Source organism: Rhinatrema bivittatum, chromosome 1 (assembly GCF_901001135.1).
Source record: "Rhinatrema bivittatum chromosome 1, aRhiBiv1.1, whole genome shotgun sequence".
Taxonomy (NCBI): domain Eukaryota; kingdom Metazoa; phylum Chordata; class Amphibia; order Gymnophiona; family Rhinatrematidae; genus Rhinatrema; species Rhinatrema bivittatum.
The window spans coordinates 369075711-369091042 of NC_042615.1; positions in this window are offsets into that span (position 1 = coordinate 369075711).

The following is a 15332-nucleotide window of genomic DNA, read 5'->3' on the forward strand; positions in this document are numbered from 1 at the left end:
CGCAAGTGGGACCCCCTTTCGGACATAAAAAATATGAACATAAAATTTTGCTCTGCACATCCCTAGTATCTGGCTGTACCTGTGACAGTGACTGCCTGCTTTTTTTCTGTGGATGCACTGATTCTGGTACATAGACCCAGACAGACAGAGAGCATAAAGAAATCCTCTCTATCTTGAGTGCTCTGGCACAGCTAATGCAGCACTGTCTAGCGCTAGCTGCCTTCCCAGCACAGCTGCGGGTTCATTGCAACAGGTCGAAAATTAAATCTCTGCAGTGCAGACAGAAGGTGCAGCCTTCAGTTTCTCCCCCAAAATGGGAGAAAAGTCTTGACACACAAGCCTTCCTCTTCAGTGGCAGTGATAGTGAAATGTTACAGTAAAAAACAATAAAAAAATCTGTGCAGATTAACACACCCAGCCGAAAGGATTGGAACAGAAGAATGTTTCTGAGGTTGAACAAGAGTGCACTGTTGATTTAGAACACTGTGGAGTCTATTATACACAAACACAGAACTCACACAACAGCTAGCAAAGTTTCATCCTTGAGAGAAAGATCCAGATGTCAGTTGAAAAAATGTGCACTCACTATAAGAATAGACAGAGCAGTGATTTGCTGTGTTAGAAAAATGCTTCACTCTGATATGTTCTCTTCATACCTGGAAACCTTTGAATTCCAATCACCCTGAGATTGCCGTGGATTAGCTAAGGGGGGGGGGGAGTGGGGGGTGCTGCTATGCACACACATGTTCATGCTCACACACACACATATACTCATTCTCCCATAGACACTCAATCTTATTCTCCCCACAAAACTCAAACACATGCTAGCTCTCTTCTCTTCCTCTTTCAATCACAGGTCCTCTCGCTCACACATAAACATTCTCTCAAACATGCCCATAACTTCTCAGTCTCTCACACACATGCCCATACATACTCTGTCTCTCATTCACCCTCAAATACAAGCTAATTCATCCTTTCTCTCCATGTTGGGGGAGCACTAGGGAGCGATCCCAATTCCAGGGAGATTTAGTGTGCCCAGACCATGGCATGACCCCAGAGGACTCCAGGGAAGCACCGAAGGCAAGATGTGTTCAAGCACCGGTGGACAGACAGAAGACCAGGAGCCTGACCTCCGCTGAACCCATCACACCAGAAGAGACCCAACAATGCAATTCTGGTCTCTGGGGTAGCCCTCCAGCCACTCGATAGCCCTTTCGAACCTGCCGCTTGGGAACGGCAGATGTGATGGGATGGACAGAGGTCGAGGTCAGGTACTGGAGCAGGAACAAGATGAGGAGCTTGGAGACTTGGATGAGATGAGGAGGAGCGGAGACTTGGATGAGACGAGGAAACTTGGAACTCAGCCAAGGATTCAGACATGGATGAAGGTTCAGGATGCTCAAACATGGATGAAGATACAGGATGCTCAGATGTGGATGGAGATACAGGATGCTCAGAGGATACAGACACGGATTCAGGTTACTCAGAAGATTCAGACGAAGACTCAGGCTACTCAGAAGACTTGGACAAGGATTCAGGTTACTCAAAAGACTCGGTCAAGTATTCAGGTTACTTGGAGGTCTCAGGCAAGGATTCAGGACTCAGGCGAAAGTACTGGGTGAGAACTGCATCGCAGCATGCCCTACACAGCCACCATGGCTGATCACAGACCATGCTGAGCACGGAGCAGACTCCAGGCGAAGAAGTGGGAGTTGAAGCCAGGACATGATGAAGATTCAGGAGAGGCCTGCCCTGGGGTGCACCCTACACAGCCACCCGTGGCTGGTCACAGACCACGCTGATGTGGAGCAGGTTCTGGCAGAGTCTTAGGCATGGACAGAAGCAGGCAAGAACTTCAACGACCAGGAACAGGATACAAGACTCAGGATTCAAGACACAGAACTTGGAACTCAGATTCAGGAGCATTACAAGTAAGGGTCCATCGGAGACTTGCGCTGCAAGGTGAAGGTGGGCCATGTGCCATGAGGCCAGTTAAGGCAAGGCATGGGTCATGATAGAGGCACGCCAGGAAGGATGGATGAAAAAGAACCTGGAAGCTGGACGAAGAGCTGACGAAGAGGGCATCAGGATCAGGACAGGAATGAAGGACATCGGCACATCGGAACATCAGGACATCGGAACCACTAGATGAGGGGGTCTTCTGGAGATAAGGACATCTGGGATGTCTGCAGCATGGAGCATGGAACAACAGGTACCTCTGGAGCAGGAACATCAGAACATCCAGAGGGAGAAGCATCCGAAGACAGGAACATCTTAAGGACAAGACAGACGAGGAGACAGGATCCGACAAGAGACCAGGACATGGAACAAAGAATCAGGAACCACAGATGAAGACAAGGGAATTCCCACAAAGATCAGAGTGCCACGAAGAAGCGAGATGAAGCAGATAAGACTCCTGGAATGAAGAGCTGGAACCATGGAGAATCCAGGATTAGACCAACTCATTGCAAAGGCAATGACAGACTGAAGAAAGGCCCTCTTTATAGGGCTGAAGAAGGAAACGCCTCTGGAACATCATCAGGAGGAGTCTCAAGGCCCTGCCCAGCGTGGGCCCTTTAAATGAAGAGAAGAGGCATGGCCACGTGCCTTGGGAGGGGCAGGGCCTCGGACAGCAAAGGTGGCATCCACGCTGCAAGGAGGAAGCAGGCTCCAATGCGAGCGGCTCTCTGCCACAAGAAGAGAAGATGATGGTGGCTCCCTGCCACATGAAGACGAGCTCCGGGGCAGCCTCCTGGCTGTGGAAGAGGACTTGGTTGGCAGCAGCCTCTGGGCCACAGAAGAAGGTCTGTGGTGGCCCTGCCAGAGCAGGGAAGATGTTGGCGGCCTCCAGGCATGAGGAAGCATGGCGGCACAACCCGTCATGCAGGACAGAGAGGTGGACGGCCTCCTGATTGCAAGGGCAAGACAGTGACAACTCCAACCACCGCAGAAGACAGGCAACGGCCCCCAGGCCACAACGAGATGGCAGGCTGGCAGTGGAGAACTGGCATCAGTAGCAGTAGCCTCCAGGCCCCACTAAGGTGAGAGGCTGCTTGTGGGCCTATCCCACAAGCAGAATCGTAACACTCCATCCTGAATCTGCCATGAGAAGCAGCTTCTTCCTTCTCCTTTAGGCCTGTGGGGCAACAGAAACTTTCTTCTCCTATTGAGGCACTGAGGAGCTGATCTGAGGCTGTCTTGGCCCATGTTGGAAAATCCCAGGGTCCTGGGATGTCCTGGCCTTGATTTGTGGCTGCTGGGGCAGGCAGAGAGGTGCTGCCAGGGAGAGGCTAGAGACGGAAGTTGGCTATACTTAGCGTCCGCGATCACCACAGTTGAGAGAGAAGAAGGCAGCCAGCTGATCAGGACTGCAGCAAGGGATCCCTGCTCCACAGCTCCAAAGGGAAGTGGGTCGGCCATTAGCCCTTCGAGCCACAGTGGTGAAAAAAGTAACAGGAGAGGAGGGATGGGACATGAGCCGCGATCTTCATGGCTGAAGTGAATTTGCCGCAGTGACTTTCAGTGTTGCAGTGGCAGCCTTGGGGCAGCTGCCACTGCTCCTACTGCTGCTTCCTCGTTCCTGCTATGTGACTGTCATCTCCTCCTCCTCATTCATATCCATGAGGCCAGGAAAAAGTTACCTGGGCTACATGGGTGCTTTCTCAGTCCATTCAGAGTTTTCTCACATTGTCCCGGAGACCTGGCAATTTATTTACAATTCCACAGTCTCTGGGCCAAATCCAGAGAGTTCCCAGTTAGGGTTCCCTTACACTGTCAATTTGGTTTCCTTGATAACAGATCCCAGTAATTCTATGACCTCACACGTGAGTCATAGGCATTAGTGCTGGTTGCTATGGAAACTTCCACTTGACCTGACCAACCTCAGGCTCTATTTTTACAATGCAGACAATGCTTTTCAATGGGAAAAAAAATGAATGAAACTAATGACAAATGTTTCATTCGTGTATCTTGCTCATTTGTTTTCAGAGGACAAAAAAATCAAATGAAAAGGGCATATTTGTTGCAGATTGGCTATTCATTTCAAACAAATGCACATCCCTTATTTCTAATATGTGTATATTCTTGAGGCAGAAATATATGGTATTTTATATGGGCCTCCCACCACCCAGATTATAAAATACTACTGTAATTGTAGAAGTGCTAATTTATGTAGACTATGGAAAATTACCCTCCCTCTGTTGATTTCCATTGCTCTCACTTTTCTTCCTGACAGATTTCACCATTTTCAGACTTTCACTAGCTCTTTTTCTGCCCACATTTCCTCCCAGCACATAGAGAGATTCTCAGCCTGGCTTTTTTTTTATTTTGCAGAGAACTGTTCTAAATGTCAAAAAAGTAGGTTATATATTTGCAGTATTGATCAAAAACTGAAAACCATGAGAGTAACCAGAAAAGTTCAATTCATTCCCATATTATTTCAAGGCAACTAGACAGAGAAAAATCCAATTCAAACTATTTATCCAAGGATCACTTTTCCAAATGTGTACCTCCGTTAGAAAATGTTTGAACGTTATTTCTTCAAAAACCTTCTATCAAGGAAAGACTTGATGTTTTAGAATAATTATGCTTCATTATTTTCACATTCTGCCTTATATTTCAAGCTATTTATTGAATAATTCATGAACACTAATGTAGGTAGCTTGAAAAGGAAACATTTTTAAAACAACAAATAAATTGCAGGTATTTATTTGGATTTGCCCAGATTAGGAGTGTTAAGAATTTCAAACATAAGTTAACTTGTTCTGCTTTTGAAACTTGCAGAAGTGAGTTGGTCACATTTGCTCAGAAGTAACAATACTAAGACAGACTTGGGTAACATACTAAATAGTAAATGATGGCATATAAAGATCAAAGGTCTGCCCAGAAAGTTACTTTTGGCAGTAACTATAACTCCATGCAGGTTGCTCCCATGCTTATGTTAAGGGTGGAAGTAACATAGTAACATACTAATGATGGCAGAAAAAGACCAAATAGTCCATCCAGTAGGGGTGTGCATTCGTTTGTCAAGTATTTGCAATCCGCAACGTATAGGGCCATATTTGCTGTATTCGCGGGGAAGCAAAACGTATCGCAATTCCCATGAATACAACAAGTCTTTACCGATGGCCGGTGCCATTTTTAAAGATGGCGCCGGCCATCCAGTGCTCCCTCCATGTGACAGGGGCCGGCCAATGGCACAGATACCCTGTCACATGGTAAGGGCAAAGGCCATCGGCGCCATTTTTATTAGTGGCAGCCGACGGCCTGAGAGTGGGAGATCGCTCCCGGGACCCCCACTGGACCACCAGGTACCTGTAAAATGTTTTTGGTGGGGTCGGGAGGGTGGGGGAAGCTAAGGGATTAGTTTTAAAGGGTCAGGGTGGGTTTTTTTTTAACGGCTCGGGCCAGAGGAAAAAAAAACCACGATGTGAATCGGAACCGGAATCCGAACCAATTCCGGTTCCGATACACATCTCTACTGGTTATTTCGTTCACTATACAGCCAAGCATTCTTCTGGCTTTAGCGATTGCCTTATCACATAGCTTCACTGCTTTCAGATCGCTAGATTCTATCACCCCAAGATCCCTTTCCCAGTCTGTTCTTATTAGTTTTTCACCCCCCCCCCCAATCACATACAGCTCTTTTGGATTACTGCACCCCAAATGCATGACTCTACCCTTCTTGGCATTGAATCCCAGCTGCCAAATCCTTAACCAGTCTTCAAGCTTTCTTAAATCACTTTTCATTCTCTCTACTCCTTCAAGCGTATCCAGTCTTTTGCAGATCTTAATATCATCCACAAATATCTATCTATGTATTTATTTATTTAGAAACATATTTATTTATGTATTTAGAAACACCCTCTGAAGTTCATGGCAGGTAACAATCATACATACACAATATTCCTTTGTAACATAACATAAAACCCAGATTTAAAACTAAGCCATTTGCTTGAATAAGACAGTTTTTAATTCCTTTTTGAAATCATTTGAACATTTTATATTTCTGATTTCCTTTGGCAAGGAGTTTCACATTGACAGAATGACAATGGATAAAGCACTTTCCTGGGTGTTGCAAGGCGAGCCTGTCATACTGGTGGTACATCATAGAATTTGTGAAGAAGAATGCAGAGTTCTGGAGGGAGTGTAAGGTTGGAACATATCCAAGGTGAGGAAAAGTTATTGAGCAGTTTTGTATTGGATTCACTGCTGGATTGGCAACCTATGTAGGTTTTCAGAATCAGGCAGTGGTATTTTGGACAAGATGCAGGGTTTTGATTGAATATCAGGGATGTGCAGAGCAAAATTTTATGTTCATATTTCTTATGTCCGAAAGGGGGTCCCACTTGCGGCCAATATGGACATAAAAAAAATCCAATGAGTTGGGGTATATGTACATATGTGCAAAAAAAAAATTTAAACCCCCTCACCCTCCTTAATCCCCCCCCCAGACTTACCACAACTCCCTGGTGATCGAGCGAGGAGTGAGGCCCCCCCAAGCTGGCCAAAAGTTCTTTTTGGGCCGAACGAGCCGTCCGGCGCGAACGAGCCGGGAATCACGTGACGCCGGCGTCACTCGACGTGCCGCCGACGTCACATGCTTCTCGCCAAGGATTGCAGAAATGGCGTCCTTACTCCTCGCTCCATCACCAGGGAGTTGTGGTAAGTCGGGGATTAAGGAGGGTGAGGGGGTTTATATTTTTATTTTGGCTCAACAATCGCGATTTCCCACATATCCAACATATCTATGTTGGATATGTGGGAAATCCGATCGTTTATGTCGAATCAATTTTTTAAGTTAAAAATAAATATGAGTAGCGTTTTACTAATGTGGTCAATCCGAATGCACACCCCTATTGAATATTGTATAAAGATAATTGCAGTGATCTAGGGTAGAATGTATTAATGCTTGTAGGACTGACCAGAAGTCAGAGGGTTCTAAAAATGGTTTCAGATGCCTGAGGAGTCTCAGTTTAGCATTTGAGAAGTGGGTGATGTCTTATCTGGTTATCCATGGTTAAAGTGGAGTCAAGGATGATGCTCACATTATGGGCATTAACAGTGATGGGTAGTGTGCGAGATTCAAAAGTAAGCTGATCTGGGATTTGGTCATTTTGCTTTCAGTTAAGGACATGTATTTCGGGTTTTTTTGTTATGTGATATTCAGCTTTAGATCGATGTAAGACAAAGGGAGATGAATTGTGAAATGAATGATCATGAAAATTAATAGGGAAAAATACTTGAATATCATTGGTGCAGATACTGTAGGAAAGGCCCAAGGTAGACAGGAGTGTACAGGCTGGTGACATATATTACAGAGGACATCGGATCAAGCAGAACCCTGAGATACACCTGTTGGAAGAAAACAGAGCCAATTATAACTTGTTGATATCGGTTTTATAGAAAGGAACAAAATCAGAAGTGCACTGAACTAGAAATTCCTATATCAGAGAGACGAGAAAGAAGAAAATGTGTGGTTGAGTGCATCAAATGCTGCTGTGATGTCAAATAGGATTAGTATAAATGAAATGCCAGAATCAAATCCTCAGTGAAATATGTCTGTACTGGAAAGAAGAAGGGTCCAGTATTGGCTTAAGATGTGATTGTTTTCAAGGTATTGAGATAATTGTTTTAAAACAGCGGCTTCTAATGCTTTAGCTAGAAATGGGAATGAGGAAATGCAGTAGTTAGCTAAGTTTGAGGGATCAGCATTTAGGTTTTTTAGGATGTGTTTTACTGATGCAAGTTTGAGTTGCTCTGGGAAAATTCCTAAAGAGAGGGAAAGATTGAGGATTTGTAAGATTGATGGGACTAATTCTTGACATGATACTTTTAGGAGCATGGTTGGACAAAGGTTGAGGTGAGATGAAGAGAAGGATAGGATGTGGGTAATTTCAATTATTTCAGATTGGAAGAATTGTTCAGATGTTGTCCAAGTGTGAAGAAGGGGAACATTGCAGTGATTTGACTTGATATGCTCTACCGAAAAGGACTCACTGAATTTCAATATCTTGTGAAAGAAATTAGCAAATTCGTCACATAGAGTTTGGGATGAAGTAGAGATCAGGTAATGATAGAAGGGGCTGCTGTGAGTTGTTTTACTGTAAAATATAGTTCCTTATAGTTCCTTAAAAGAAGCTTTAATACATTCAGTATAATACTATTTTTTTGAAGTCAATGGCAGATTTATTGTGATATAATTTGCTTTGATATGAGTTAAAGTTTTCTGGGCAAGGATGCTTTCACCATTTCTTTTCAGCCTTATGTAACAGCTGTTTGAACATTTTAACAGATTAGTTGTACCAGGAACTTTATGGCTGTGATGGGGAGGGGGGGAGTGAATCATTTGAGAGGGGCCAACTCATGTGTGACCTGTTCAATCATTTGATGCCAGGCTTCAGAAATTTCTTACACCACCTAGAGAAGCTGGACATCTTTGCACTGGCACTGGTTTTAAGATAAGATTAGTGGGGGTAATGTGTGCACCATGCATGTGGGGTAAGGCCTAATGTTTTCTGGATTAAGGAGTCATTGGACCAGGGGACTAGGTGTGAACATTATCCAAAATAAATGAGAAAACTGTGGGGTTAATGTAAATTAGGTCAAGTGTGTGACCAGCACAGTGTGTGGAGTGATGGATTATCTGTTCCCATCCTCAAGTATCCATAGCATTCAGGAATAGGTTACAGGCATCTTGGGTAACTGTCACCTAAAATAACAGTTGAGGAATTCAGTGAGAGGTGAACAATTTACAGCAAGCATTCCAGGAAGACAATGCAGCAGTTTAATATTAACATTGTGGATATAAGGAACATTACCTCAAATGGAGGGGAAATATTGACATCATTACATATAATTGTACAAGTATTACTAAACCGCCACTTCTACTGTGATTACGGGATTAGAAATAGTAAGAGCAGCATTTGTTTAGCAAGGTGAAATCTTGGCCAACAGTTCAAGTTTCATTCAAACAGAGAAAGTCTGGAGAATCATTTGTAAAACAGTCATAGATGATTGATTTCTTAAAAGATTGATAACACATTGTTTAAGAACAAGGAAAATGGAATGGAAACAGTTATTCTGTTTAAATACTTTAGTGGAATATTAGTAAGTGCTGACCTCAGTCATACAATAGAATACAATAAAGCAAAACATAGGTTACAAGATTGCAAAATCTTTTTTGAAGAAGAGGAAATAATACTATAAGAAATATCTTGTTTACCTAATATCAAGTCCACATCTAGGGGGAATAAGAAACGATATATAGGCAAAAAGGGGGGGAAAAAGCATTCAACATAGAGTGCTGATCTGTCAAATACAAATCAAATACTCTGTTACCAACAGCCAATTACTCCAAACATTTACACAGCTAGCCCTTATCATTGAGAAATGTCTCCAAGTGAGAAAGATCTAGAAATACGCAAGTGTTCTCCTAGTAGCCAACTATACACTTACAGGGAAACTTTATGAAAAATGTGGTTCCAAGAAGAACTCTGTACTACATAAGTGCTAAGAAACACTTCCTGCATAATTGCTTTTCATGGGACACAGCCAGAAAAAGTGCAATCCTTGTCCACAAAAAATGTTTGGCTGGGGGGGGGGGGGGGAGGGAAATCTGATCGTCGTGTTTTTTTTTTTAATCGTTGAAAATCGAAAATCGGGGGAGGGCGGGAAAACCGGCACACCAAAACAACCCTAAAACCCACCCCAAACCTTTAAAACAAATCCCACACCCTCCCGAACCCCCCCAAAATGTTTTAAATTACCTGGGGTCCAGTGGGGTCCCGGCGCGATCTCCAGCTCTCTGGCCACGGCTGCGTTGAGAAATGGTGTCGGTGGCCCTTTGCCCTTATCATGTGACAGGGCAAAGGTAGCGCCGGTGCCATTTTGGTTCCTGGCTCCCAACGTCACGCGTGCAGGAGATCACTCCCGGACCCCCGCTGGACCCCCAGGGACTTTTGGCCAGCTTGGGGGGGCCTCCTGACCCCCACAAGACTTGCCAAAAGTCCAGCGGGGGTCCGGGAGCGACCTCCTGCACACGTACCGTATTGCCAATATTCAAAATGGCTCCGGCGCTACCACTGCCCTCACTATGTCATACGGGTGACGGATGCTGGCAAGATACCAGTTCCTGAGATGGTTTTCAGGGGTGATGAGTCAGATGAACTGAACAAAATCACTGTGAACCTGGAAGATGTAGTAGGCCAGATTGACAAATTAAAGAATGGCAAATCACCTGGACCAGATGGTATGCATCCTAAGGTACTGAAGGAACTAAAAAATGAAAATTTTGATCTATTATTTAAAATGTGTAACCTATCATTAAAATCATCCATTGTTCCTGAAGACTGGAGGGTGGCCAATGTAACCCCAATCTTTAAAAAAGGCTCCAGGGGTGATCCAGGTACCTATAGACCAGTGAGCCTGACTTCAGTGCAGGGAAAATAGTGGAAACTAGGGATGTGAATCGTGTCCTCGATCGTCTTAACGATCGATTTCGGCTGGGAGGGGGAGGGAATCGTATTGTTGCCGTTTGGGGGGGTAAAATATCGTGAAAAATCGTTAAAAATCGAAAAATCGAAAAATCGAAAACCGGCACATTAAAACCCCCTAAAACCCACCCCCGACCCTTTAAATTAAATCCCCCACCCTCCCGAACCCCCCCCAAATAACTTAAATAACCTGCGGGTCCAGCGGCGGTCCGGAACGGCAGCGGTCCGGAACGGGCTCCTGCTCCTGAATCTTGTCGTCTTCAGCCGGCGCCATTTTGGAAAATGGCGCCGGCTGAAGACGTTTTCGTACGGAAAATGGCGCCGGCAGGAGATCGACTGCAGGAGGTCGTTCAGCGAGGCGCCGGAACCCTCGCTGAACGACCTCCTGCAGTCGATCTCCTGCCGGCGCCATTTTCCGTACGAAAACGATTTGCGGCGGGAAATCGCTCCCTGACCCCCGCTGGACCTCCAGGAACTTTTGGCCAGCTTGTGGGGGGCCTCCTGACCCCCACGAGACTTGCCAAAAGTCCAGCGGGGGTCCGGAAGGACCTCCTGCCGTCCAATCTTTTTCGTCTATGGCCGCCGCCATTTTTCGGCGCCATTTTGGAAAATGGCGCCGGCTGAAGACGACAAGATTCAGGAGCAGGAGCCCGTTCCGGACCGCTGCCGTTCCGGACCGCCGCTGGACCCGCAGGTTATTTAAGTTATTGGGGGGGGGTTCGGGAGGGTGGGGGATTTAATTTAAAGGGTCGGGGGTGGGTTTTAGGGGGTTTTAGTGTGCCGGCTCACGATTCTAACGATTTATAACGATAAATCGTTAGAATCTGTATTGTATTGTGTTCCATAACGGTTTAAGACGATATTAAAATTATCGGACGATAATTTTAATCGTCCTAAAACGATTCACATCCCTAGTGGAAACTATTCTCAAGATCAAAATCGTAGAGCATATTGAAACACATGGTTTAATGGATTTACCCAAGGGAAGTCTTGCCTAACAAATCTGCTTGATTTTTTTTGAAGAGGTTAATAAACTTGTGGATAAAGTTGAACCGGTAAATGTAGTGTATTTGGATTTTCAGAAGGCGTTTGACAAAGTCCCTAATGAGAGGCTTCCTGTTATGCTCAGACTTGTGAACCTTTGGGCTGACGGGAGGATGGTATACATTAGGAGGAAGATCCTTAGGTTCTCCCGTCGGGTGGCGAGGCAGGAACAGAAGACGTGACCAGCTGACCCTCGGCACTGGAGACTGAGGAAACTGTGGAGGCAGACGAAGAGTCGTGACGTTGAGGAAAGGAACTGTCTTCGCCACTGGAAGCCAGCGGTCCCCCCAAAAGGAGCCCGTAGGGACCTGGACCGCTGGGACTTAGGTGGGCCCTTGGAGACGATGGTCAAGAGGAAGTCCAAAGTCAAGTGCCAGAGGGTCATCGCTTACCAGTCCGAGGTCACACACCAAGAGATCATTGTTTGCCAGTCCGAAGTGACACACAAGGAATCACCACTTGCCAGTCCGAAGTCACACACCAGGAATCACCGCTAGCCAATCCGAAGTCAGGAACCAGGAACACCAAGACAAGACAGGAACAAGGATACGAAGTAGAAGAACTCACTGAAGCAAGCAGACCTGACTAACCCAAAAGTTTCCATGTCAAGGAATGAGCAGAGGAAGCCTCCTTTTATACTTCCTCTGCTCTGGATCATTGGAAGCAGCTGTGGGTAATTAAAGGGCTTAGGTCCCTTTAATTCTAATGAGGAGGCACGGCCTCATGCCTAAGATGGCGGCGGCCATCTTGAATTCCCAACCCGTGGGGGAAGCTGCCCGACACCGCGAGGAGGGAGCAGGGACGGCTCCCAAGCCCGGGAACCCCTGCAGATGCCCGCGCTGGCGCGCGGAGGCCCAGTCCAACACTGGAGATTCCCCCGATGCTGCCGCAGCGGCCTGCCGGGCCACTCAGGTAGGGGGACATGGTTGCAGAAAACAACAGTACCCCCCTCTATAGGGTGCCTCCCTGGAAGCCTGGGTTTAGACAGATGGTCTGTGAAATTGCTCAAGCAAGCCCCGGTCTAAGATGTTGGCCAACGGCTCCCAGGTGTTTTCTTCGGGGCCGATCTCCTCCCACGCTAACTGGTACTCCCATTTCTTCCTATGCTTTCTCACGTCCAAGACCTCTCGGACTTGATAGGTAAGGTCATCTTCAGAGGCAATAGGTTGGGGAGTCGGGGGGCATGCTGGAAAGCCATGATAATACCAGAGGCTTCAAGAGGGAAACATGGAACGTGTTGTGTATCTTGAGGGAAGGTGGGAGACGAAGCTGATACGAAATGGCACCAACTTGTCGAACAATGGGGAACGGCCTAATAAATCGCGGGGCCAGTCGCGCTGATGGCAGCTTCAGGTGGATGAACTGTGTGCTCAGCCATACCTTTTGGCTCGGCCTGAGGGGTGGATATGGTCTTCTTCGCTGATCGGCATACCTTTTTGCTGCCTGACTGGCTTTGATCAGCACGTGCCGTGTGGAGACCCACAGGCAGTGTAACTCGTCTGCAGAAAGTTGGGCTACCGGGGCCGTGACTGGAATGGGAACTGGCAGCAGCGGGCGTGGCTGCTTCCCATAAACTATCTGGGTAGGCGCTAATTTCTGAAAGCAAAATGAGCGGCTTGGCTGCACATTTTGTTTTCTGAATCGCATGGGAATACCTAATAGGGCCATCAACATGCATTTGCATGTTGCGGGTGCTATTAGGTTCGGGGGGTTAGTCATGTGTTTACGGCCCCTTACTGAATAAGGGGTAACGCTAGCATGTCGAAAACGCGCATCCAATGGCGGGTTAACAGTGCGCTCCGTCGGATTCAGTAGAGCGCACTCTACTGAATCGGCCCGTATGTAAGGTACTTTGCAATTATCCTCCTTTATTGCTCCTTCAAAACCTGGGAATGTTAAGAAGATGCAATGATTTTCATAAGGTAGGAATTCTGTATGGCAATCAGCAGCTTTCACATATCTATATCTTTGTATCTACCTATATTCACACACACACATATATTACTAACAGCACTATACACTGTATCGAGGTACATAGATTTTGTTCTCATGTATTATAGCACACAATATGTGTAATCTAAGTCTTATTGCAATGATAAAATTAAATTTGAATTGTTAAAAATGTTATCTTATTCTATTTCTCTCTGTTCTCTGACTGTAATCTTTCTTTCAAGACTGGAGTTCTAAGATGGAAATAATTAAACACAATGGTATGAGGGTTATGACATCTGTAGACATTAAATGATAAGTATGATGTCCTAGATAATCATGCAACTACAATTAAATGGCTCTATTCAACCATTAGTTAATCATATTGCTTGATTCAAAAAATTCAATTTTAGCAGTTAAGAACATGGTGTTAGAGGTTTTATAATTATGAGCTGGTTGTTTTACTGATGGCTGTCAGATAATATGATTATTAAGAGGGCCTTATGCCCATGAGATTCTCTTCCATAACCATTGAAAGAGTCAAAGTCATTACTGAATAGAGCTTAAAAGAATAAATTTAATATCATTTGTTATATTAAGTACTTTATCAGACTTCTGTTTTAATCAATAGTACTTTAGAAATAAAATTGTTGAACTGGATGGAAGTGCTTTAATTGGCACTCAATCAGAATTAATGCCAGCATCAACTAAAACAATATAATTTCTAGAGCAATTTGAATAAAGAAAGTAATTATTTTCTTGTTCCAACCAAAAAAACTAAACAGTCACAAAGAGGCATATTGATAGTAATTAGATAGTACATTCTGTTCCATACGAATCTACAAGTGGCCATAAAAATTCATAATGTATGAATAATAATCATTTAGAAAATCTTAGCATAGTAGACTGACTACTCTAGATAATTCAAAATGTCAACATTTTGTTTCTTGGATCCTGTATCCTCATTTTATTTTATTCTTTGACTATCTTTAATATTTGTCCAGGCACAGATATAGATTTGTTAGGATTCGTGAGTTAGTGGCCCTTGGCCTGAGGTGAGAGTTGGTACCTCCCACAGGGAGGAGCCCCAATGGGCCTCACTGTTGGGAGGCGAGGTCTGTAGCAGCAGATGACACAGCCTAAGGAGTGTGGAGAGAACAGGAGATTGGAATGTGGGTAAGAATGCCAGAGTAGGAACTCCCAGTGGTGAAGTGCTGGCAGACCCCGAGAAGCGGGGAATGCAAGGCAAGGTATGGAGGAACAACCCCCAAGGCGCAGAGCCATGGGTGAGTAGGCATGGTTGGAATGACATAGGCTTACCCAAGAAGCAGGGAAGCCCCAGGGGTCTCTGGCAATGTATGGAGCACTATCCCAAGGAATAGGGAAGTGCGAGCACAGTCTGTGACGTTGAAACAGAGAGCCACCCCGAGGAGTGGGGAGCATGGTGCAGACACTGTAGTACACAGGCGCTGCTCCGAGGAGCAGAGAAGCATGGCATAGTCACTGAAGTAGGCAAGGCGCTGCCCCAAGGAGCGGAGAGTGCGGCACAGTCGCTGAAGGAAGAAGCAATGGCCTGCAGAGCGGGGTGCACCGATGCTGAGTCTCCACGAAGCAGAGTAGTAAGGCAATGGCCCGCAGAGCGAGGTACACCAACGCTGAGTCTCCATGAAGCAGACCAGTTCCAGGAGTGGCCCCGAGAGGCAGGGAAGCTGGCAGGAAGCATCCGAGGCACAGGGCCCTCTGAGGAGCGGATAGCCAGAAACAGGAATGAGCTCCCGAGGAGCAGGTACTCGAGGAGTGTCTCACGCCAGGAAGTGCAGGATACAGGAACCACAGTCCGAGGAGGGATCAGCAGGAATCATCAAT